Raw genomic sequence first — 26,596 nt, forward strand, 5'->3', positions numbered from 1 at the left:
CTGTCTGCAACTATATTTTACTGACTCCTTATTCTACATTCCCCTTGGGAGGAATCTTCCTTTCCATGTCCATCCTGTCAAATCCCATTGGGATCTTATATGTTTCAACAAAGCCCCCTTTCCCTCTTCCAAATTCCACTGGACACAAGTAGAGTCTGTTCAATCTTTAGAAACAAGGAACCGCAGATGCTGGTTTATACCAAAGATAGATACAAAGTGCTGGAATAACTCAACAGGTCAGGTAGCATCTCTGGAGAAAAAGATGAGATGACAAAATATAGAATCAAGAAACTGCAGATGCTGGATTTTTTCTATGGAATAGGCACAAAGTTTGAAGAAGTGTCCCAACCCAAAACGTCACCCATCCTTTTTCTTCAGAGATACCGCCTGTCTGCTGAGTTACTCCTGCACTTTATGTCTATCTTTTGTCTGTTCATCCTTTTCTCATATAGAACAAGCTGCAAATTCCAGGCACTAGTAAAATGATCACCATACAATCTTTATTGAGATAACATCATGTCTTCATCTCTGTCACACCAACATTGCTCTCAGTGGCATTCACTCAAAGTTATCCTGGATTGTAAAAATAGATTATTGTGATTAAGTAGAGTGATTGAGTCATAGATCTATGGATTTAGAACTTAAATCTGAAAACTTTTGACTCAGTGCTGCAAAGGTCACAAGTTAGTTTAATCAAAGAGACTGAGGTTTTCTATCCCAAGATTTCCAGCACTATTATATTCATTTGAGAATTATGGTGAGGAATTAGATAATCAACCGGAGGAAGAAGTTGAAAAGATGCCCATATCCTAAACGATAATGGATTGCAGCATATGGGGGTCAACAAAAAGACTGATACGTTTTCAAGGGCTTGGACAAAGCTCTTACCTAGCTTGTCTTACTTGCCAGTTTTAGTTAATTCAAGCTGTTCCACATGGCATTGAAAAGTGATTAATTCACCCATATTACTATAACTGTAAACAACACACCAACACCAGCAGTCCCTGCAGCCAAGCTGGTCCAGCATCTAAACAACAATGGAAAATTATCCAGGTATGGTTTATTTACAAAAAGGGGATAAATCTAACCACAATCCATGGTAAACTGGCACAAATGAACTTGAGCTTAATTCAAGTTCAACCAGATACACCAACATCAGAACTTGAAATTGAGACGCAAGAGACTACAAATACTGGAATCAAATATTTTACTGATGCAAAATTTAAGGATGAAACATTAGCAGTATTGATGCATTGTAAGGGAATGTAATGCATTGCTTAGTGTGGCAAATAAAGAACAGTACATGTCCTATTTCTATATATATATTATAAAAAATATATATTTTGAAAATAAAAATAATAGCTTAATGCAAAAAGGTGCCATTGACATCAATAAAGCTTTTGACCAAACATGATGTTAAAGAGGCTTATTTAGAGGGATATGTGCATAATCATACCGGAATCCAAATAAATCATCTGTGCATGGGTTCTGTGCTTGTGACGTGATGTGTTGCTAAAACAAAGTATCTTCAGTCTGAAGAAAGGTCTCGACCTGAAACGTCACCCATTTCTTCTCTCCAGAGATGCTGCCTGTCCCGCTGAATTACTCCAGCATTTTGTGTCTACCTTCGATTTAAACCAGCATCTGCAGTTCCTTCCTACACAATCTATTCTAAGTGTTCTTATGCTGATACAATTTTACGAATATGAGTATGAGAAGGAGATGAAAGAAATATCTGTGTCTCTTAATGTAAAATTTGCGGACAATTTCTTCCCCAATATTAATTTCACCTTCTTTAGGATTTCTTCTAAACGTCTTTTCTCTCTCTGCTCCTTTAAACTTGCTGATGACAAAATGCATATTAAGTCAACAAACAATATTGAAGTTAATCAGAGATGTTCTGAAAGATTTCTTTTGAAACATTTACTCAAGCTGTTATCACCATATTGTAATTAGCCAGGCAAAATGTCTGATTTGCTTGCTTTAATCATGTGACTGCCTAATTGGGTTCATAAAATATAGAACACAATAAAGTGCAGCACAGGAACAGGCCTTTTGACCCACAATGTCTGTGCCAAACATGATGCCAAGATAATCTAACCCATCTGCCTTCATATGATCCATATCCCTCCACTCCTGCATATCCATGTGCCTATCTAAAAGCCTTTTACATGTCACAATCATATCTCTCTCCACCATTGCCCCTGGCAGCACATTCCAGGTACCCACCACCCATAATGTAAAAAAACTTGTCTCACACATCTCCTTTAACGTTTCCCCTCTTACCTTAAAGCTATGCCATCTAGTCACTAACACTCCCACCATGGGAAAGAGGGATTGTCTACCCTAGCTATGCATCTTATACTTTTATTTACTTCTATCAGATTTTCCCGTAACCAGCATTCTAGAGAAAACAATTCAAATTTGTACAACCTCTTCTTGTAGCTAATACCAACTAATCCAGGCAGCATTCTGGTGAACCTCTTCTGCACCCTCTCCAAAGCCAGCTCGTCCTTCTTGTAATAGCGTGATTAGAATTGCACATAAAACTCCAATGTGGCCAAACCAAAATCCTATAGAGTTACATCATGCCTGACTATCTCTTATACTTAACGTCACCAGCAATAAAGGTAAGTATATTGTATGTATTCTTTACCACTCAAACCACTTGGGTTGCCACTTGTTAGGAACTATGGACCTGGACCCCAAGATCCCTTTGCACATCAAGGCTGTTCAGGGTAATGCTGTCTTCCATCTATTTTCCCCCACCATTCGACTTCCTGAACTGCTGCACTTAGCACTTGCTCAGATTAAACTCCATGCGGCATTTCTCTGCCCATTTCTGTCATTGGTCTATATCCCACTCTATAGTTTGACAACCTTCCTCACTGTCTGCGACTCCGGAAATGTTGCTGTCATCTATTAAATTTGCTAACTAACCCAACTGCATTTATGTCCAAAACAAGAGGTCCCAATAGACAATAGACAATAGACAATAGGTGCAGGAGTAGGCCATTCAGCCCTTCGAGCCAGCACCGCCATTCAATGCGATCATGGCTGATCACTCTCAATCAGTACCCCGTTCCTGCCTTCTCCCCATACCCCCTCACTCCGCTATCCTTAAGAGCTCTATCCACCTCTCTCTTGAAAGCATCCAACGAACTGGCCTCCACTGCCTTCTGAGGCAGAGAATTCCACACCTTCACCACTCTCTGACTGAAAAAGTTCTTCCTCATCTCCGTTCTAAATGGCCTACCCCTTATTCTTAAACTGTGGCCCCTTGTTCTGGACTCCCCCAACATTGGGAACATGTTTCCTGCCTCTAATGTGTCCAATCCCCTAATTATCTTATATGTTTCAATAAGATCCCCCCTCATCCTTCTAAATTCCAGTGTATACAAGCCCAATCGCCTTTCAACATACGACAGTCCCAGCACAAATCTCCATGGAACTCCTTGGTCACATCCCTCCAGCCAGAATGACACCTTTCCACCACCACCTCTGTCGTCTATGAGTCAGCTAAGCATTTTTCAGTTGTGAAGGATGCCAGTGATAAAGAATGAATGAAAAAATTAACTTTGCATTCAATATGACATCAGTAACGCTTACACGGAAATTGTGTATGGTCACTATTGCAAATTATTTGCTGAACAAGCTGCTGCCTGTTTTACATCCTTTACGATATTCTGTTCCACGCGGTGTGCCAGCGTGGGAGGGACAAGCAGTCTAGTATTGAACTCCGTCAGATGAAGACGTTTTGTTGGTTGTCTGCAGTTTTGAGTGTTGCGATTGTCACGGAGGTTTGCCCATGCAATAAACTCCGTCTGCAACACACATCCGCTTCCAGACCCACCATATCCATATCATTAATGTAATTGGATATCAGAAGTGGAGATAATGGATAACTAATTATTTGGTATCCACTTAATGCAAGCAGCTAACTCTATCTCATTCTGATACCAATTTCTACCTTAAACATTTTCCCATGACACAAAGGAGAGATATTGAACAATATAAAATAACACTGATATTATCTTTCTGCAAAAAAAATACTGGAGGAACGCAGTGGGTCGAGCAGTAACTGTGGAGTTAATGCGATGGTTGATGTTTTGGGTTGATGCCGTGATTCAGGGCTGAGTATAGAGGGAAGATGGCCAGCATAAAGAAGTAAGGAGGAGGGTAGACAGGAGCTGGTAAGTGTTAGGTGGAACCACGTAAGGTGGGAAATGATGGGCAAAGTGGGGAGTTGAAAGACAGAGTATTGCCTTTGGAGAAAAGGAACTGTAAAAGCTGGTTTACAACAAAAAATAGAGTGCTGGATTAACCCAGTGGGGCAGGCAGCACCTCCGATATGATTGTTATGAGAGCCAGTATTCGGTTGAATGGTTGCTTTCTCTTTTGTGAGAAAGCTGTGAAATAAGAGAACATTGTTTGATTCAACGTGGACTTTGAGTGTGGAACGCATCGAAACATTTTCCACACTGCCTTGCATTGCTGTGGGTTTAACAGAGAGATTGGTCAATTATGGGACCTCTACCTCCCCTGAAATTTAAATGAGCTAACAGAGCAGATTTGGGCAACAATCAACAGATTGACAGGGGACAAAATGTGTAGGAAGGAATTGCAGATGTTGGTTTATACCGAAGATCACACAAAGTGCTGGAGTAACTCATTGAGTCATGCAGCATCTCTAGAGAAAAGCAATAAGTGACATTTTGGGTCTGAAGAGTTCCGACCTGAAACATCTCCTATTCCTTTTCTCCAGAGATGCTGCCTAACCTGCTGAGTTACTCTAGCAATTTTGTGTCTCGATTGATAGGGGACACTGCTTCCTAATGGAGCAGAGGAGCATGCTCCTATTTAGCACTAACAAATGCTTTGATAAACTGTTGACTCAAGGACTAATTTGAAGTCAGCCAGTGTTCATAGGTGTTAGCAATGACTATCTTTAATTTACAAATTTAATCAAGAATTGACAAATAGATTGTGGGGAAAAAAAAAATAAGTAAAAGGATTGAAATTCAGAATGTACAGATGAGCCTGGGCTGAAACAATCTGCTTGGAGAATAACGATGACCTCTTTTGGTTTACAGCGTCATAAAAAGTGGTTTATGTGGGAATAGTAAAAGCAATCCCATCTTTTTAATGGTTTCTTTGTAGCAGCGTGCACAGGCCAGTAAACATTTTTTTTACCTTGGGCATATTTATTATAGTTTAATAATAGTTTGATTGTGCACTCAAAATGCTGGCAATCCCAAAATAGTGTTTGTTCAATATTCTCAAAGTATTGCCTATATCTAATCTCAAGGACAGTTTGCTCATTTCGTGTAAGTGAACAATTTAGGGTAGATTGTATTGCAGCTTGACGCTTTTCCTGTAGTGAAGGAATTAGACCCCAAAGAGCAATATTCAGCTTTTTATAGCACCTTCACACATTGCTTCTTTTAATGTAAGAATGCTTTATTGCTCCAATGTACTCGAACGTCTGAACAAAAGTAGATCAGACAAGGTAGACAGTTCTAAATAGTTGAGCTCAACATACTGTTTTTTTCCGTACATTGTGCTGGAATACATTTCAAGTCTCTGGTGTATTAGTGCCTTCTAATAGCCAACATTTCCACATGGGTAGTATATTTTTCTTCAACATTCCAGTTTCCTCCACCTTTTTGTCTAATTTGCAATCTGTGTTATTTTGTCTATTATCATATCATATCATATATATACAGCCGGAAACAGGCCTTTTTGGCCCACCAAGTCCGTGCCGCCCAGCGATCCCCACACATTAACACTATCCTACACCCACTAGGGACAATTTTTACATTTACCCAGCCAATTAACCTACATACCTGTACGTCTTTGGAGTGTGGGAGGAAACCGACGATCTTGGAGAAAACCCACGCAGGTCACGGGGAGAATGTACAAACTCCTTACAGTGCAGCACCCGTAGTCAGGATCGAACCTGAGTCGATGGCGCTGCATTCGCTGTAAAGCAGCAACTCTACCGCTGCGCTACCGTGCCGCACGGTATTGTATCCTGCACTTCCACCTCCTTTTTACTCTTTGATCTCTTGTTTTCCACCCTTTTGTTCTCTTTTGTTCTCTCCTCTACTCTCTCCTAACTATGCATGTGAAACATGTTTACATCTAGAACAACACTTCATAGAACATAGAACAGTGCAACACAGGACAAATCGTTCGGCCCACAATGTTTATGGCAAACATGATGCTGAATAAATAATCTCATCTGCCTGCCCATGATCCATTTTCCTCCATTCCCTACATGTACTAATTTAAAAGCCTTTTAAGCACCACTATCGTATCTGCCTCCACCACCTTCTCTGGCAGAAGATTCCAGGCACCCACCTTGGTGTAAAAAAACTTGTCCCATACATTTTTTTAAATCTTTTCCCCTTCACCTTAAAGCTATACCAGCTAGTCTTTGTCATTTCCACCCTGAGAAAACAATTCCTCAAATGTCACTTTAGTTGCCTGCAACACAACAACATGAGCATTGAATTCTCCAATTTCAAATAACTCAAATTTACCCTGGTTTTCTTTTATTTCTCCCATGCCCCCATGTGCACACTTTTCTTTCACCGCCCTTTCTCTCCCACCTCTTTTCCCCTCCTCCTTCTCCTCGTCTCCGAGTCCACTCTACACTTAGTCCCACAACAAAAATCTTTACACTGTACCATGTGACAATAAATTAAACTAAGCTAAACTATCCCCTCCAACTCCCTTCAGTTTTTCGTTCACTCTTTTTTCCTGATCTGATTCCACACCTCTACCCTTTTTGTTTACATTTCACGTCTAGCCTTTGTAAATATATCCATCCATCTTCTAATCACCTTACCCTACCAGAATCTACATACCACTTGCCAGTTCCCCCTCCCCCCCCCCTTCCCTTGACCAGCTTTCTCCCCTCTCATCCATCAGTTTGAAGAAGGGTCCCGACCCAAAAAGTCACCAGTCCATTTCCCTCCACAGATGCTGCCTGGCTCACTGAGTTCCTTCACTTTGGTTTTCCTGGAAGATTCCAGCATCTTCAGTCTTTTGTGTCTTCATCTTGAAATGGTAACTGTTTCTGCTCACAGATTAAGCCTATTCTGCTGAGTGTTTCCGGAGTGTTGTGTTTGTTTCAAATTTCTTGAGATTGCAGCAAGGTGCTCTTATTTTAGAGGCTCCACCCAATAAATGATCCTGAAACATTTTGAAAAAAGAAGGCAATGAACTAAAATTAGGAAAACCATGCAAATTGATTTCATAAGGATAGATATTTGACATTGTGCTTGTATTGCAATAGTAACTTCAATAAGAATTCATACTCCAAAACTTTGGTAGGAGATAAAAAATGCTCCAGGGATTTTTATTGCCAAAATGCTTCACATCTGTTGCAGTTATTTTCTATGCCTCCATCTTTCTCCCAACCTTAAGTTATTTGTATTTGTTAATTGCTTTAAATTAAAAACCTAATGTATAAAATTTACATTAACTCTTCTTGATGCAAATAATTATCTTTAATTTATTTCCATTGTATTCTGCATCCTGTGTCTAAATTCCCATTTTGAGGATATTATCCAGATATCAACAAGTAGGCCAGCTGATCAAAAATTGTTTTGAATTGTCCTTGTTCATAGCAACAAATTGCAAGAACACAACTTGTTTGCTCAACTGCATTTTTGTGACTAGCCACCTATTCCACACTAATTGCACTGCCACCTATCTACATTATGGGTTAATTAACAATAGCTAACTAACCTTCAGCTGGTCTTTGTGATGTGGGAGGAAACAGAGCACCTAAAGACAATCCACGTGTTCACAGGGAGAACATATAATCCCCATAGACAGAATCCAAACCTGAACTAATGGAGCCATCCAGAAGCAATGTTCATACATTATCAGAGCAGAATTAGGCCATTTGACCCATCAAGTCTACTCCACCATTCAATCATGGCTGACCTATCTTTCCCTCTCAATCCCATTCTCCTGCCTTCTCTCCATAACCCCGTGATACCCTTACTAATCTTGAATCCGTCAATCTCCACCTTAAAAACATCCATTGACAGGCTCCACAGCCTTCTGTGGCAATTAATTCCATAGATTCACACATTCACGTCTGACAAAAGAAACACCTCCTCATCCGTCTTTCCAAAGATACGTCCTTTCATTTTGTGCTGTGGCCTCTGGTACTAGACTTTCCCCACAAGTGGAATCTGTTTCACTCTTTGCCTTTCACTATTCGGTAAGTTTCAATGAGGTCCTCCCTCATCCTTCTAAACTCCAGAAAATACAGGCCCAGTGCCATCATATGTTAACCCAATCATTCCGAGGATCATTCTCCTAAACCTCCTATGGACCCTCTCCAACTCCAGCACATCCTTCCTCAGACATAGGGCCAAAACTGCTCACAATACTCCAAAAGTAGCCTGACCTGTGCCTTATAAACCCTCAGCATACATCCCTGTTCTTCTATTCTAGTCCTCTCAAAATAAATGCTCACATTGCACCTACGATTTCTGAATGTTAACTTTTGCATCGCTGTGCTGCCCTTAATGAAATTTAGTGGCTTGGCCAGGCTATGTATTTATCTAAAAATGTGATTTTTTTTCTGGTCAGCAGATGCAGAACAATTAAAAATAAGCAGGTCTAAAAAAACAAATATTTGTATAGCTCTGACTCGGCCAAGGAAATAGGCTTTAGTTGTTCCCATTACTTTTCCAGAGGGGATTCAAAATACTGTCTGTGCCATTACTCACTTTGCTGTAGCAAATGTTTCTCAGTAGACATATTAGTGAAGAGGTTGGCAGGCAAATACAATGTACAATGGTCTTCAGCAAGGCATTTGATAAGGTTCCACATGGTAGGCGTGTCTGGAAGGTTAGAATGAGCTAGAGAGCCAGAGAGAGCTAGTTGACTGGATAGAAAATTGGCTTCATAGAAGGAAGCAGAGGGTGATGGTGGAAGGCTATTTTTCAGATGAGAGGTCAATGGCGAGTGGTATGCCTCAGTGATTGGTGCTGGGCCCATTGCTGTTTGCGGTTCATATCAATGATTTGGATGAGAATGTGGAAAGTATGGCGAGTCCGAAAACTTGTTGGTTGTAGAAGAAGTTTATTGCAGCCGCAATATTCGAATACAAAGTTAAACAACTAGGTAAAGGACAACCATCAAAAACTTACTGTCTTCTTCGAAGACTTCGCCGAACTGAACATTTCGGGCGCCAAAAGCGCACATGACAACGCTGGCCAATCAGCGATGTCGCTCTCTGGACCAATCCCTACGGTCGTGCTCACACGTGACCTTGCTGGCCAATCTGAGGGTTTGACGACCCGGACCATTCTCTATGGTCGCTACATGACCCCCCCCAGAACCCGAGGTACGGAACCTAGCAGGGAGCCGGATTTCGCGACCATAACGAGTACGGAGAGGGGCAGCCTGAACCACAGGAGCCGGGGGTTCCGGACTTGGAGGAACTGCCAGAACGGGGGGTCCTGGAGGAACTGCCGGAACGGGGGGGTCCTGGACTGAGCGGAACTGACGGAGGTCGGCCTCTCCTAGGGGTTTGGCCGACCAGGACTGGTTGATCCGGATCCAAGTGTGCAGGTTTGAGCCGGGACACCGAGACGAGCTCACTCCTGCCGCACATGTCTAAGGTGAAGGTAGCCGTTCCCTTACGCAAAACCCGGAACGGCCCTTGATAGACCCTCTGCAACGGGGCACGATGGGAATCTTTTCGCAGAAACACAAACTCACAGTCCTTCAGGGAAGGCGGTTCATGTACCATGGGACACCCATGACGTGAAGTCGGAACTGGAGCCAGGGAACCCACCCGTGCCCGGAGAGATGCTAAGACTGATGGGACTGGAGGCAGCTGGTCTGAGGGGTCCGGAAACAAATCTCCGGGTACTCGAAGTGTCGAGCCATATACTAGCTCTGCGGACGACGCACCGAGATCTTGCTTAGGAGCAGTCCGGATGCCCAGAAGAACCCAGGGGAGTTGGTCTACCCAGTCCGGGCCGTCAAGCCTTGCACTGAGGGACGCCTTAAGTTGACGGTGGAACCTTTCTACAAGTCCATTTGCCTGGGAGTGATATGCAGTAGTGGGTTGTAACTTGGAACCGTACAGTTCTGCGAGCGCGGCCCAGAGGGACGAAGTGAACTGCGGTCCCCTGTCAGTGGTAATAACTGCCGGGACCCCGAAACGAGCTACCCAATGGAGGGCCAAAGTCCTGGCACAGGAGGCTGATGAAATATCAGACAATGGAAAAGCCTCTGGCCACCGGGTGAACCGATCCACCACCGTGAGGAGGTGGGTGTAGCCCCGGGAGGAAGGCAAAGGCCCGACCAAATCCACGTGGATGTGGAAAAAACGGACTGCTGGGACCTCGAACTCCTGTACGGGGGGCTGGACATGGCGCTGGACTTTAGCGGTCTGACAGGGAACGCAGGAACGCGCCCAATCCGCTACCTGTTTCCGTAGGCCATGCCAGACAAACCGAGCTGCTACTAAAGCAGAGGTGGAGCGGATGGATGGGTGCGCCAGCCCATGAATGGCATCAAAAACCCAGCGCTGAAGGGAGGGCGGTACTACCGGCCTGGGACGGGGAAGGGAAACATCGCACCAGACTTTTGTGCCTTCCGACCCGCAGGCTACCTGAGCCAACTTCAATCCCGAAGTGGTGGACTGGTATGCCGAGGCGGTATCCGCTAGAAGCTGTGCCTCCGCAAGCTCCTGGGGATCCACCTCGTAGTCCACCGCCGAAATAGGGGAAAAAGCAGGTCTAGACAGGGCGTCAGCAACGGCATTAAGCTTACCCGCGACATGACGGACATCGGTGGTAAATTCGGAGATAGCAGTCAGGTGCCGCTGCTGGCGGGCCGACCATGGGTCAGACAATTTGAAAAATGCAAATGTTAATGGTTTGTGGTCGGTAAAGGCCACAAATGGGCGGCCCTCAAGGAAATACCTGAAATGACGAACAGCTAAATAGAGGGCCAGAAGCTCTCGGTCAAATGCGCTATACTTCAGCTCAGCCGAATTTAGTTGCCGGCTGAAAAACGCCAAGGGCTGCCAACGGCCACCGACCTGCTGCTCCAAGACCCCGCCCACCGCCACGTCAGAGGCATCAACCGTCAGGGCCGTGGGGGCGGAGGGGCTCGGGTGGACCAACATGGTGGCTTCTGCTAATGCTGCCTTAGCTGCTGTAAAAGCCGACTCTGCGGCCGGGGACCATATCAACTCTACCGGTTTACCCGCAAGGCATTGGAAGAGCGGGCGCATGACCCGCGCAGCTGCCGGAACGAACCTATGGTAGAAGTTAACCATGCCTACGAACTCCTGTAGTCCTTTTACTGTGGTGGGCCTGGGAAATGCCCGGATAGCCTCCACCTTCTCGGGCAAAGGGGAGGCGCCGGCAGGGGTAATTCTGTGCCCTAAAAAATCAAGGGAAGGGAGGCCGAATTGACACTTGGAGGGTTGGATAATGAGCCCGTGGTCTTGGAGCCGCTGGAACACAGTCCGCAAGTGGACCTGGTGTTCCTGCACTGAGGGGCTGGCGACCAGGATGTCGTCTAAATAAATAAACAAAAAGGGTAAACCCCGACCCACACGGTCCATCAGTCATTGGAAAGCCTGTGCCGCGTTCTTTAAACCGAAAGGCATATGCAACCATTCAAACAACCCGAACGGAGTAATCGTGGCAGTTTTCTGTATGTCCTCCGGACGCACCGGAATCTGGTGGTATCCTCGCACCAAATCGATTTTGGAGAACACCACCGCTCCTTCCAGCCCAGACGAAAAGTCCTGTAGGTGCGGTATGGGGTAGCGATCAGCCGTGGTGACAGCATTGAGACGCCGATAATCGCCACATGGTCTCCACCCCCCAGATGCTTTGGAGACCATATGTAACGGCGAGGCCCACGGGCTGTCGGACTGACGGACAATTCCCATTTCCTCCATCTTCCTAAATTCCGCCCGTGCCACCACCAGTTTGTCTGGCGGTAGTCTCCTGGCCCGAGCGAAAACGGGAGGGCCCTCGGTGCGGATGTGATGGACCACGCCGTGCTTGGCCGAAGGCGTGTCAAAACGTTGGATGAGCAGCTCTGGAAACTCCGCCGGGATCTCAGCATACGAGTCAGGGGCCGCGACGACGGCCTGGACAGTAGGGCTGGGCGGGGAGGCGATTGTCGGAGCGACGGGCTCCTCGCTGGCGGAGGGTCGGAGGTCGTTACCGCGGACATCAGGGACCAGTGAAAAAGCCCAGAGAAAATCTGCGCCTAGGATCGCTTGTCTGACGTCTGCTATGATGAATGGCCATTCGTACGTGCGGAGGCCTAACACAAGGGACATCTTCCGTATACCGAAAGTGCGAATGGGGCTGCCATTAACCGCGATGAGGGTGGGACCTGTCTTACCCGTTCTGGTTTCGAGGTCGGTCGGCGGCACTATACTGACGATGGCTCCCGTGTCTACCAAAAATCCTGTGTCCGTGAATCGATCGTGGACGTAGAGGCGTCGGTTCTGGCCAATCGCAACTGCCCCTATGTACGATCGGCCGAGGCATTTCCCGCGAAGGTACAAGGTGAGCGGCAGTTGCGGGATTCTCTACCCCATCATAGGTGATAATAGCACCAGCCGCGCTTGTGCGGATCTTTTTGGCGGGCTTTCGGAGAACTGGCGGGAGACGCGGCGCCATCTTGATGTCGCTGTGGCGTGGTCACTGATGTCGAGACCTTGTTGATCGAACCGCTTGCCTTGTTTTTAGCCGCTATGAGCGCGTCCGCTTTCGCTGCATATGCTTCGGGGTCCTTAAAAGAACAATCCGTGAGCAGCAGTCGGACATCCTCAGGAAGCTTCTCTCGGAATGCCTGTTCAAACAGGAGGCAATCCGTATGCTCACCGGCTAGCATCATCATCTCGGCCATGAGAACGGACGGCCGTCGATCTCCGAGGTCCGGTAGGTGCAGAAGTCTTTCAGCGCAATCATGCCTATTAAACATCCACATTAGGCAGGAAATGGTTTTGGGTAGACTGATGGGACTGAAGGCTGATAAATCCCCAGGGCCTGATGGTCTGCATCCCAGAGGTGGCTCTAGAAATAGTGGAAGCATTGGAGATCATTTTTCAATGTTCTATAGATTCAGGATCAGTTCCTGTGGATTGGAGAATAGCAAATGTTATCCCACTTTTTAAGAAAGGAGGGAGAGAGAAAACGGGTAATTATAGACCAGTTAGTCTGACATCAGTGGTGGGGAAAATGCTGGAGTCAATTATAAAAGACGAAATTGCTGAGCATTTGGATAGCAGTAACGGGATCGTTCCGAGTCAGCATGGATTTACGAAGGGGAAATCATGCTTGACAAATCTACTGGAATTTTTTGAGGATGTAACTAGGAAAATTGACAAGGGAGAGTCAGTGGATGTGGTGTACCTCGACTTTCAGAAAGCCTTCGACAAGGTCCCACATAGGAGATTAGTGGGCAAAATTAGGGCACATGGTATTGGGGGTAGGGTACTGACATGGATAGAAAATTGGTTAACAGACAGAAAGCAAAGAGTGGGGATAAATGGGTCCCTTTCGGAATGGCAGGCAGTGACCAGTGGGGTACCGCAAGGTTCGGTGCTGGGACCCCAGCTATTTACGATATACATTAATGACTTAGACGAAGGGATTAAAAGTACCATTAGCAAATTTGCAGATGATACTAAGTTGGGGGGTAGTGTGAATTGTGAGGAAGATGCAATAAGGCTGCAGGGTGACCTGGACAGGTTGTGTGAGTGGGCAGATACATGGCAGATGCAGTTTAATGTAGATAAGTGTGAGGTTATTCACTTTGGAAGTAAGAATAGAAAGGCAGATTATTATCTGAATGGTGTCAAGTTAGGAGGAGGGGGAGTTCAACGAGATCTGGGTGTCCTAGTGCATCAGTCAATGAAAGGAAGCATGCAGGTTCAGCAGGCAGTGAAGAAAGCCAATGGAATGTTGGCCTTCGTAACAAGAGGAGTTGAGTATAGGAGCAAAGAGGTCCTTCTACAGTTGTACCGGGCCCTGGTGAGACCGCACCTGGAGTACTGTGTGCAGTTTTGGTCTCCAAATTTGAGGAAGGATATTCTTGCTATGGAGGGCGTGCAGCGTAGGTTCACTAGATTAATTCCCGGAATGGCGGGACTGTCGTATGTTGAAAGGCTGGAGCGATTGGGCTTGTATACACTGGAATTTAGAAGGATGAGGGGGGATCTTATTGAAACATATAAGATAATTAGGGGATTGGACACATTAGAGGCAGATAACATGTTCCCAATGTTGGGGGAGTCCAGAACAAGGGGCCACAGTTTGAGAATAAGGGGTAGGCCATTTAGAACGGAGATGAGGAAGAACTTTTTCAGTCAGAGGGTGGTGAAGGTGTGGAATTCTCTGCCTCAGAAGGCAGTGGGGGCCAGTTCGTTGGATGCTTTCAAGAGAGAGCTGGATAGAGCTCTTGAGGATAGCGGAGTGAGGGGGTATGGGGAGAAGGCAGGAACGGGGTACTGATTGATAGTGATCAGCCATGATCGCATTGAATGGCGGTGCTGGCTCGAAGGGCTGAATGGCCTACTCCTGCACCTATTGTCTATTGTCTATTGTCTATAAACCCGAAGGTTCGCAGTAACAATTTCTTCATTGCCTCGTACTTGCTTTCCGCAGGCGGATTAACGATGAACCGCATCATGCGTGTGGTCGTCTCCGGTGATAGAGCGCTGATGAGGTAGTAATACTTCGTCGAGTTGGCCGATATGTTCTTTATATGAAATTGGGCTTCGGTGTGGACAAACCAAGATTGCGGTGAATGTGTCCAAAACAACGGAAGGTGAACGCTTACCGCGCTTAACTCCGGTGTGCCAGGCGCGGCAACCAACAACGGGGCGTCGTGTTCCTGCATAGTCGGTGATCGTCCAGATCACGTCGGGGTCACCAATATGGCGAGTCCGAAAACTTGTTGGTTGTAGAAGAAGTTTATTGCAGCCGCAATATTCGAATACAAAGTTAAACAACAAGGTAAAGGACAACTATCAAAAACTTACTGTCTTCTTCGAAGACTTCGCCGAACTGAACATTTCGGGCGCCAAAAGCGCACATGACAACGCTGGCCAATCAGCGATGTCGCTCTCTGGACCAATCCCTACGGTCGCGCTCACACGTGACCTTGCTGGCCAATCTGAGGGTTCGACGACCCGGACCATTCTCTATGGTCGCTACAAAAGTATGATAAATAAGTTTGCAGATGACACTAAACTGGGTGGTATTGTAGTTAGTGAAGATGGTTTTCAGAAATTCCAGCAGGATCTTGATCAGTTGGGTAAGTGGGCTGAGGACTGTTTAATGGATTTTAAAGCAGATATGTGCAAGGTTTTGCATTTAGGGAAGTCAAACCAGGGCAGGACCTACACTGTGAATGGCAGGAACCTGGGGAGTGTTGTATAGCAGAGGGATCTAGGAGTGTAGGTACATTGTTCCACAGAAGTAGGTGGTGTGGTCAAGAAGGCTTTTGGTCTACATCAGTCAGGGTATTTTATATAGAAGTTGCGATCTTACGTTACTGGTGTGCAATACAGTATTGTTCACACTGCTATAGGAAGGATGTTCTTAAGATGGAAAGAGTGCAGAGAATATTTATGAGAATGTTGACAGGGCTTGAGATGCTGAGCTAGAGGGAGCGGTTGGACAGGATATGACTATATTCCTTAGAGCACATAAGGAAGAGGGGTGATCTTAGGATCATGAGGGAATAGATAGGGTGAATGTGCAGAGTATTTTATCCAGAGCAGGGGAATCAACACACAGGTTGAATCATCAGCAAAAGAGTATCTCAGTGGGGAGTATTCAGGGATCAATTATCTACACTGAATATCAACAATGACTGTAATGAACTGTAGATAACTAAAGAATCTTTCAGTGAAATCTGGAATTGGTTGGAGTACAGCAACCTTAATGCAGGTTAAGAACTGTAATGCTTGTAGATGTAATCGGTCAAGCCTGTGAATGTTTAAGTGCTTATCTCCTGCCAATAGATGCTGGAGATATTAGCAATGTCTTGCAACTTGTAGTGTTTGCTGCAAAAGAAAAGTCACCAAGACCCTCTGTTCTAAGAGAGTTTTGTTTCATTCCTGTCTGTCAGAGGGACCCAGGTAGAATTAGTGTGATTTATGAGGCTTGTTTATCACCTTGCATGGTGACACAGCCTCCGGAAAGAATGCTACAGAAAGGAGTGGGATAATATGATAGATTCAAATTGATAATATGGATCAGTGATGACATGCAATTATATGGCTTTGAAAATGTTCTTTTATGTGGATATTAAAATTGAAAGCTTTTCATATTGTTTATTTCGACCGATTTGCCTTCTCACTACATGTCTGGGGATGAGCAGTCAATTGATTGCCAAGAGGGTTGTTGGCAATTTAAATGTATTAATAAGGTTGGCTGTCAGACAATTAATCTGTTTTGACATCTGCAGGGCAAAAATAAACAAAATCCTTTTCCACAGCCAAACACTTCCACAGCCAACAATAGACCATTGTGGGCCCACCCTTCCTTGATCATCGGTGCCAGTTCTGATTTGTTCTGGACCGTTTCGTACCTCTAGTTGTCCTCTCCCCTATATCTGAATAAGGATCTTGACCCCAAACGTCTCCTATTCCTTTTCTCTGGAGATGCTGCCTGGCCCGCTGAGTTACTCCAGCATTTTATGTCTGTCCTCGGTGTAAACCATCATCTGCAGTTACTTGCAGCACAAAATGCTTTAAATCACAGCTTACAGTCCAAAGGTGTCCTTTCCTACAAATCCCAAACTGCAACTTTTCCATATCAGATTTCAGCTCTACTGTTCCATTAAAAGGTTGTGATCCATACCGTAGGTTTACAGAGCCCCTCATCAACCAAAACCATTGGTAAGTACAGACAGGTGACATAAGTAACTGGTGATAGCAAAACACAAAGTGCTGGATAATCAGTAAGTCAGGTTGCATCTCCAGTGGGCATGGACAGGCAACGTTTTGGGTCAGGATACTTCTTCAGACTGATTGCAGCAGGGGAGAAAAAACAGGAAAAGAGTTAGGGGCAGGATAAAGCCTGGCAAGTGATCAGTGAACATTAAATGTTAAGTCGGACAGAACAAGTATTCTTTTTTATCCTCCACGCACTGTCACCAAGAAAGCTAATTGATGTTTGCTTTGACTTCTATATTTTTAATATTTTTCTATTTTTTGTTTCGTATCAGTACTTTTAAGTATGCATCTATGACAGTTCTGCTTTTTATAAAAATTACATAGATTCACATGCATTAAATTGCATTCATTTACACATAACATTACATTAATTTACATGCATTCAATCACATGAATTTCCATGGAAGTTTGTATCTCAGTGATTTCTTTCAAATATGTTTGCCCAGGTGGAGACAGGATGATTCGCACAGTTGTAAACATTGTATCCTCTGTTTTCTATGATATCTCCTCACAAAGTTTTAATTATTAGGCTTTGGGACTGAGGGACGGGCTGGACTAGCAGGCTGAGAAGACCAAGGACAAGGATCATCTATTGTTGTTGCATCCTGTAGTTCGACTGAAACAAAGATACACAGATTGCAGGAGAAACACAAATAAATACCATTATTTTCCAAACAGTAAAAAACTGTGAGGTTTTTGTGCCAAAGGCAATATATTATTGGGATTAACTAAAAGTTGCAACAAAATCTTCCATTGGTATTGACAGAATCCAGGCATCAGAGCCAAATCATCCATCACCATTTGGCATGGAAACAGGCCCTTCGGCCCAATTTACCCACACCAACCAACATCTCCCATCTACACGAGTCCCACTTGCCTACGTTTGGCCCATATCCCTCCAAACCTGCCCTGTCCATGTACCTGCTTAATTGTTTCTTAAATGTTGCAATAGTCCCTGCCTTAACTACCTCCCCTGGCAGCTCGTTCCATACCCCCACCACCCTTTGTGTGAAAAAGTTACCCTCAAAGTCCTACTAAATCTTTCCCCCTTCACCATAAGCCTAAATCATCTGGTTCTCAATTCTCTCACTCTGGACAAGAGACTCTGTGCAGTCATTAGAAATCTGGTGTCATCAACATGTATTGCTGTTAGTGGCAGTGATCGTACATTCCAATTGACTCTGGTACTGACAAAAAAGCAATTGAGAGATTTCCTGAATCAGGTCTCTCCTGCTTCTGAAAATTCTTTCGTTTCTAGTGATTGTTGTCCTGCATATAACTTGTTAAGGTGCACATTTATTTCTTGTTTGGGAATTATTTCTTTCAAACATTTTCTCATTTCCTTTTTACTAATTTGGCATTAGATAGTTTCACAGCAACTGGCAGCCTTATGTACAGCATGTGTTGGCAGGATCTCCGCTTCTGCAACAAAAGGACAGCACATTGATGCCAAAACTGATTTCATCCAACATCCAGATGCATACACGCTTTACCAGGGTCAGTGCATAATAATCAGAAACACAAAGACTGCAGATTATTCCCAACAGTATCTTAACACCATGTAATTTCTCACTATCCATAACAACATATCTCCTCGAAACAGATCCTCCCCAAACTTTAGCTTGAGATATAAATGGAAATTGCTGCCTCCAATCTGGTCCCTGCTCAGATCAGTTAATCCGTACATACCGAACCAAAGCTGATAGCTGCACTATGGGTCTCAGTCAATCAATGGCTAGTTATTACTGGTAATATTTTGTTTCAGTAAATTGAGTTGTTTCAGCCATCAGCACAAATGCTTTCTCGCCAATCAAACCTAAACAGGTAGAATAGCGACTTGTCGTCTCACAATTGTCCACTATAAAGGTTCTGCATCAATTCCCAAGGGTTTCCATTGATTTCCCATTGAGTTTATGATGGATGATTGGGAGAATCTTCTTTTGAAATGAATGGTAGAAACAAGTTAAAGTGAGTGGGCAGTAGTGTCTGCATTATCGAAACATTTACATTAGTTTCATGTATATTTCTGAAATGTTGAGGAAGTCTAAGAGTGTCTTTAAACAGTTAGACACCACATTAAAAGCTATACTCCAGTGTCAAATAACAATAGTTTGAGACAACGTTCTCTTGAGAGCCTGACACAGGCATCTTTTTACATGCCTACTTATCTCGTTAAATTGTGCCTAAGTAGCAAAGGGAAATGAAAAAGATTTAAAAGTAATAGTAAATTAGTAAAGTTGAAATGATATTACTACCCTGATATCAGTCCAAAATCTTTAACTGTCTAATCAGTCCTTGACCAAAGATTAAAGTGGAGTTATCTGATATTGACATCCATCTAGTCATTTTGTCCCTGCTTTGTACTCTCAAATCTCACTAGGGAAGATGCTGCGAAGATAGGGGAAGGATGGAAGGTTGTAAGCAAGCATAAGATAAAGAATTGTCCATCAGAGTGTAAGAGATTGCAGGAACTGCAAATGCAGATCAGGGGGAAAAAAAGTGAGATAGATAGGTAGAGAGAAATAAATAGATAAATAGTGAAAGAGAGGAAGATAAATAAATAGAGAGAAAGATAAAATGAGATAGAGGAAAAGGAAGAAATAAAGGTACTGCAGATATTAGTTTGCACAAAAAAACACTACATTACTCTTGCACTTTGTGTCCTTTAAAGTGAAAGGGAAATAGAGAGAGGGAGAAAGAGAAATAAAGAGAAACAGATAGATAAAGTGAAACAGAAATAGAGATCAGTATTGAATAGCAAACAGTACTGAAGCTATAATTGTGTCGGAAGGAACAGCAAATGCTGGTTTATACCAAAAATAGACACAAAATGCTGGAGTAACTCAGTGGGACAGGCAAGTCTGAAGAAGGGTCTCAACCCAAAACGTCACCCATTCCTTCTCTCCAGAGATGCTGCCTGTCCCACTGAGTTACTCCAACATTTTGTGTCTATCTTCTGAAATTATAATTGCCTTCCATTTAAATGCAAGTGATATTTTTCCTTGTAAAATTATTAATATTTTTGGTATAAACTGTATTGTCTCCATTTTATGGGACTTAGTGCCGTCTTTAGAACTGAAACAAACAAATGGTGGTTTCCCAGAAATTGGAAAATAATACTAGGTCTATTGTATCTGGGTTAATGAAATTCCAAGAATTATTTCTTCAGAAATAATTTTTTTAAATACCAGAAAAATTTCTGTCTGAAACATTAACTGTTTCTCTTTTCGAAGATGATACTTGACGATGAGTGTTTCCATAATTTTCTATTTTTATTTCAGATTTCCAGCATCCATTAACTTTTCAATTTTCTACTTCTTCAGAAGGAATAGTTATAGAGTCATACCGTCATACAGCATGGAAACAACCACTACTTGCCCACACTGACCAACATGTCTCATCTCCTCTAGTCCCACCTGTCTGAGTTTGGCCCATATTCACCTAAACCTAACCTATACATATACCTGTCTAAATGTGTTTCTTAAACTTTACAATAGTACCTGCCTCAACTATCTCCAGCAGTTCATTCCATACACCCACTACCTATTGTATAAAAACTTTACTCCTCAAGTTCCTATTAAATCATTCCCCCCCCCTCACCACATACCCCATTTCCTCCAGTTCTCGATTCTCCTAATATGGGCAAGAGACTCTGTATGTTTCCCCAATCTATTCCTCTCATGGTTTTGCACACATCCATAAGATCATCCCTCATCCTCCTGTCCTCCAAGGAATAGTCTGAGCACGTTCAACCTCTCGAGCCTGGCAACATCCTCGTAAATCTTCTCTGCACCCTTTCCAGCATGACAACATCTTTCCTATAACAAGATTCACAGAACTGAACACAATACTCTACACACAGCCTCGCCACAATCTTAAAAATCTGCAACATGACCTTCCAACTTCTATACTCAATACTCTTGCCTCTCAAATGTACATTATAATATTGCAGTTTGTGGAGCATTGCTGCAGGAAAATTCGCTGCCCTATTTCCTGTGGTACATCAATAACTACTTTTCAGTACTACCTTATTGTCAAGAAAATACTTTGATACCTTGTATCTTCCCCATCTCTGAAACATGTTTCTTCTTTACATTGGCGAAACCAAACGCAGGTTCGGCTATCGTTTCCCTCAACACCTTCGCTCAGTCCGCCTTAACCAACCTGATCTCCCAGGGGCTGAGCACTTCAACTTCCCCTCCCACTCCCAGTCTGACCTTTCTGTCATGGGTCTCCTCCAGTGCCATAGTGAGGCCCACCGGAAATTGGAGGAACAGCACCTCATATTTCGCTTGGGCAGCTTGTAGCCCAGTGATATGAACATTGACTTCTCCAACTTTAGATAGTTCCTCTGTCCCTCTCTTCCCCTCCTCCTTCCCAGTTCTCCCTCTATCTTCCTGTCTCCACCTATATCCTTCCTTTGTCCTGCCCCCCTGACATCAGTCTGAAGAAGGGTCTCGACCCGAAACGTCACCCATTCCTTCTCTCCTGAGATGCTGCCTGACCTGCTGAGTTACTCCAGCATTTTGTGAAATAAATACCTGCGATTTGTACCAGCATCTGCAATTATTTTCTTCCATTGGAACAGTCACCCAAATAATCACATAGTGCAGCATTTGCACACAAAATGCACATGAGCAAACCAAACTTTATATAACAATTGGATACACTCACCTCATCACTAACCTCCATGTTCCCCACCTGTTCCCAATTGAGATAGTTTGGCAAATACAAATAAAGCCTCAAGGTTAAGGCACAGGGGTGGTGCAGTGGTAGAGCTGCTGTCATCGTCATCGTCATCGTCATCGTCATCGTCATCGTCATCGTCATCGTCATCGTCATCGTCATCGTCATCGTCATCGTCATCGTCATCGTCATCGTCATCGTCATCGTCATCGTCATCGTCATCGTCATCGTCATCGTCATCGTCATCGTCATCGTCTCACAGGCCTGACGCCATAGACCCGAGTTCGATCCCGAGCTCAAGTGCTGTCTATTTGGAGTTTGCACGTTCTCTCTTTGACAGCGTGGGTTTTCTCTGGGTACTCCTGTTTTCTCCTACATTACAAAGACATTCAGGTTTGCAAGTTAATTGGCTTTTGCAAATTGTCCCTGGTGTGTAGGCTAGAACTAGTGCATGGGTGATTGTGGGTTGGCGTGGACTTGGTGGGCTGTTGGGCCTGTTTCCATGCTGTATCTCTAAACTAAACTAAACTAAATACCAGAATTTAAGCAAGACTGAAAACAAGCGTGTTGAGGTAGATTAAGCAAATACCCTGAATATTTGTTTTGGGAACAGTGACTCTAATCTGATACATTTTAAAGTAGTCAAGGAAAAAAATAAGATGTCAAAACAAGAAAATGCTGATGCTGGTAAATGCTGGATGCAGACTCTGCAGAACCTGTCTATTATGTACTGAGATGCTGCCTGACCCATTGAGTTACTCCAGCACTTTATGTATTTTTAAGGAAAAGATCCTTTGGTCCATCTCATCTGTGCTAACCAAGACATCCATCTAAGGTAATCCTTTTTGCTAGTATTTGGCCCATGTCCCTCTAAACCTTTTCTATCCATGTGCATGACCAAATGTCTTTTAAATATTGAAATTCTACGTCACGTGTGGCTGCGCCTAATGGCTGCGGCTCGCTGGCAGTCTGTTTGTCTTTTTTCTTTTTTTGTTTTGTTTGTGTGTCGGTTGGGATGGTTTCTGTTTCTGTTTTTGGCTGTGTATGTGTGGGGGGGGGGGGGGGGGGTGGGGCAGGGGGGCGGGGGGGGCGGAGGGTGGTGGGGGAAACCTTTCTTTTTTTAGGTCTCTTCCCCGGGGCGCAGCTCGGCCACGGGGCCTTCCATCGCCCACGGGGCCTTCCTTCGCCCGCGGGGCCTTCCATCGCCCGGCACGGCTCGGCCGCTGGACTTAACATCGCCGGTGCGGCCGTGGGGCCTTCCATCGCCCGGTACGGCCGCGGGACGGTTCAGTGCTCGGTGCGGCTTGGCCGCGGTGCCTTCCATCGCCCGGCGCGGCTCGGCCGCAAAACGGTTCAGCGCCCGGCGCAGCCGCGGGGCCTTCCATCGCCTGGCGCGGCTCGGCCGCTGGACATAACATCGCCGGCGCGGCTCGGCGGCGGGACTTAGCAGCGCCCGGTGCGGCTCGGCCGCGGGGCCTTCCTTCCCCTTGCGGAGGCTGTGCGTGTCAGTCGCCTCGGTAGGGGTCGAGCTGCCTGTCCGTGGGCGTGGGGGGAAGAGAGTGGAAGTTTTGTTGCCTTCCATCACAGTGAGGGGGTGTTTGGAGTCACTGTGATGGATGCTTGTGTTGGGGTCGTGTGTCCTGTGTTCTTTTCTTTTTTGTTGTGTTCTGTGACTGCTGGAAATGTAATTTTGTTCGGTATCTGTACCGAATGACAATAAAGTTCTGTATTCTCTACAGCTTCCTCTGACTGTTTATTCCATATATCCACCACCATCTGCATGAATAAATTGCCCTCAGGTCCTTTTGCCATCTCACCTCAAGTCTTTGTCCTCAGTTTTGGACTCCCAAGAAAATGATTGTCAGGTTGGGATGGGCATTTCCTCCACTCTTAGAGGAAAGAAAAGGGAAACGTTCATGTCATAGGAGCAGAATTAAGCCATTCAGCCCATCAAATCTACTCTGCCATTCAATCATGACTGATCTTTCTTTCCCTCTCAACCCCATTCTCCTACCTTCTCCTCATAACTCTTGACACCCTTACTAATCAATAATATGTCAATCTTCGCCTTAAAAATACTCAATGAGGGGGAAATAAATAAACACGCTGTGCTAGTATTACAAATATATGATTGATAAAGGCAGAAATCAAGTTATCTAAAGTTATAGAATTCAATATTAAGTGTGGAAGGCTGTAACATGTCCAGATGGAAGATGAGGTGCTTTTTCTCTAAGATGTGCTGGACCTGATTATAATTGTATGGAAGGCCACAGTCCAATTGGCCAAAGTGGAAGGGGCTTGGATAATTAATATGAACAGCAACAGAAAGCTTCGAATTGGCCCAATGATTGTTCTATTCCAAGTGCTATCTTTAATCTTCAGACTTTAGAGATACAGTACGGAAACAGACCCTTCAGCCCTCCAAGTCCGCGCCGATCAGCGATTACCCCATACACTAGCATTATCCTACACACAAGGGACAATTTACAATTTTAACCAAAGCCAATTAACCTAAAAACCTGTATGTCTTTGGAATGTGGGAGGAAACTAGAGCACCCAGAAAAATTCTATGGGGTCACAGGGGAATGTACAAACTCCATACAGACAACACCCATCATCAGGATCGAACCCAGGTCTCTGGTGTTGTTAGTGCTGTAAGGCAGCAACTCTACCGCTGCACCACTGTCGCCCTCGCCATCATAGCAAGATAACGTCATAAGGGATAGGAGTAGAATTAGGCCATTCACCCCCATCAAGTCTACTCCATCATTCAATCATGACTGATCTATCTCTCCCTCCTAACCCCATTCTCTTGCCTTCTCCCCATAACCTCTGACACCTGTACTAATCAAGAACCTATCTATCTCTGCCTTAAACATGTCCACAGATATTTTGGAATAAGAATAAGATTTCTCCTCATCTCCTTCCTAAAAGAACGTCCTTTAATTCTGAGGTTATGACCTCTAGTCTTAGACTCTCCCACTAGTGGAAACATCCTCTCCACATCCACTCTATCCAAGCTGATCAGGTGGACAGAGGAAAAATAAATCAAGAATGTTAGAATGTTCCCAAAACTACTCGGGAATCATTGAGATCCACTCAAAGTGGAGAAATAAGATTCAGATGGCTTTGAGAAACTCAGACCCATACATCCGGAATACATAAAAGTGCAGTTTAATCACCTCACAAACCACCCACTTCTTCAAGCTTTTCCTGCTCCACCAGGGCCAACATCTGTGGATTCAACACTTTCCTCATTTGTCACCTCAGAACACAGAGACCTGTAGTGGAAGTAGGTTATTGTAATTTCAAAGGGATCGCCTAAGAAAAAAAACACATCTCAAAACATAAATAAAATAACAAAATATTTGCATCTTCTTTACGAGCTTGCATTCAGCTGAAAAGCCTCAATACTCTGGAATTTCCAGCGAGACCTCTTTTCCTAACTCTCTATCCTTAAAAACACTCCACTAACCTATTGGTCATCAATCCAAATATCTCATGAGCTGCCTTTGTATCAATTTTTGTTTGACTGTGGTCTTGTGCAGTTTTGATAGGTTGAGTGGGTTATTACAAAGGCAAGTTGCTATTGTAGCCAAATTCTCAGCAGTCCAACCATATGCCGATCAAAAACCCCTCTCATCTGTATCCACCTATCACTTGCCAGAATTTGTCCCATTCCAACCTCTCTTCCAGCTTTCACCCCTCTACTACAATCGGTCTGAAGAAGGGTGACCAACCCAAAACATCACCTATCCATGTTCTCCAGAGATACTGTCTGATCCGTTGAATTATTCCAGCACTTTGTGCCTTTTTTCAGTCTCAGTGCATAGTTATTATACATATTCACAGATCAAGCCTTCCAGTAACTGGCAGACAATCCTTGTGCAGATTGTGTTCATCAGTTACCCAGTACAGAATGATCGGGTCATAATATACTTCCTTCCCAATTTGGGAGAATAGACTTTTGACAGTGGGATGAAAAGCAGCAGGTGTTGGCTTTCAGGAGCAGGCTGGGGACAAGGCATTAAAAGCCACGTAATCACCATTCTGAGATAGCATGGTAGCAGCTAGACATGGCTGCAGATGCTGTTTAATAGGCATTTTGTCAAATTACCCAGTTCCAATTTATACATCTGCTGCTGTACTTTGCACATAAAGCAGTTAAGGTGAATGTCCCGATATACAACAAAATGATTCAGCTCTCAAAATATATGACTAAGGTGAAGAAGTAATTTTCAAGGATATTGGAAAGTAGCAAGAGGACATTCTGGAAAGACATTACCATTGTTACAGAGAGTAGCTCGTGGGGTATAAACTAATTTAATTTTTTTAAAGTGCTGGTGGTTGACTTAACATAATCACTGGAATTGGAAGACACTTTTGTGAATTTGTGGCCTTGACAGAAAGTTAACTGGCATTTTTTTTTGTTATCAACTGCCAGAAATGGGAAACAAAAGCTGAAAGCCAACACATTTTGCAGCAGGTCAGTTAGTCAATATCAGAGAGAGAGGGAAATTAATTCAGGATCTCATTGAATTGTAAAGCAGACTGAACCATGAATAAAGGCATGTCTATTTTTTATAACTTAGAGGAGGCAACATTCTCTTCTATTGAATGGCTTTGAAAGACAACATCAGCGTGTATTTATTAGTGTCAGCTATGGTTCAGTAGATACCACTCTCAACTCTAAATTGCATGTTTTGTGTTCAAATCATACTCCAAAGATTTGAATACAAATATCTGGACTGAATATCCATTACTGTATTCTGAGAGCGCTGTACTATTGGAGGTGCTACCTTTTAGATGAGGCATTAAACCAATGTCATAATTTGAATCCAAAGAAGGGTCGCAACCCAAAACATCACCTATCCATTTCCTCCACAGATGCTGCGTGAGCCAATGAGTTACTTTGTATTTATTCAA

The sequence above is a fragment of the Rhinoraja longicauda genome, chromosome 4 (assembly GCF_053455715.1).
Source record: "Rhinoraja longicauda isolate Sanriku21f chromosome 4, sRhiLon1.1, whole genome shotgun sequence".
In the NCBI taxonomy this organism is placed as follows: domain Eukaryota; kingdom Metazoa; phylum Chordata; class Chondrichthyes; order Rajiformes; family Arhynchobatidae; genus Rhinoraja; species Rhinoraja longicauda.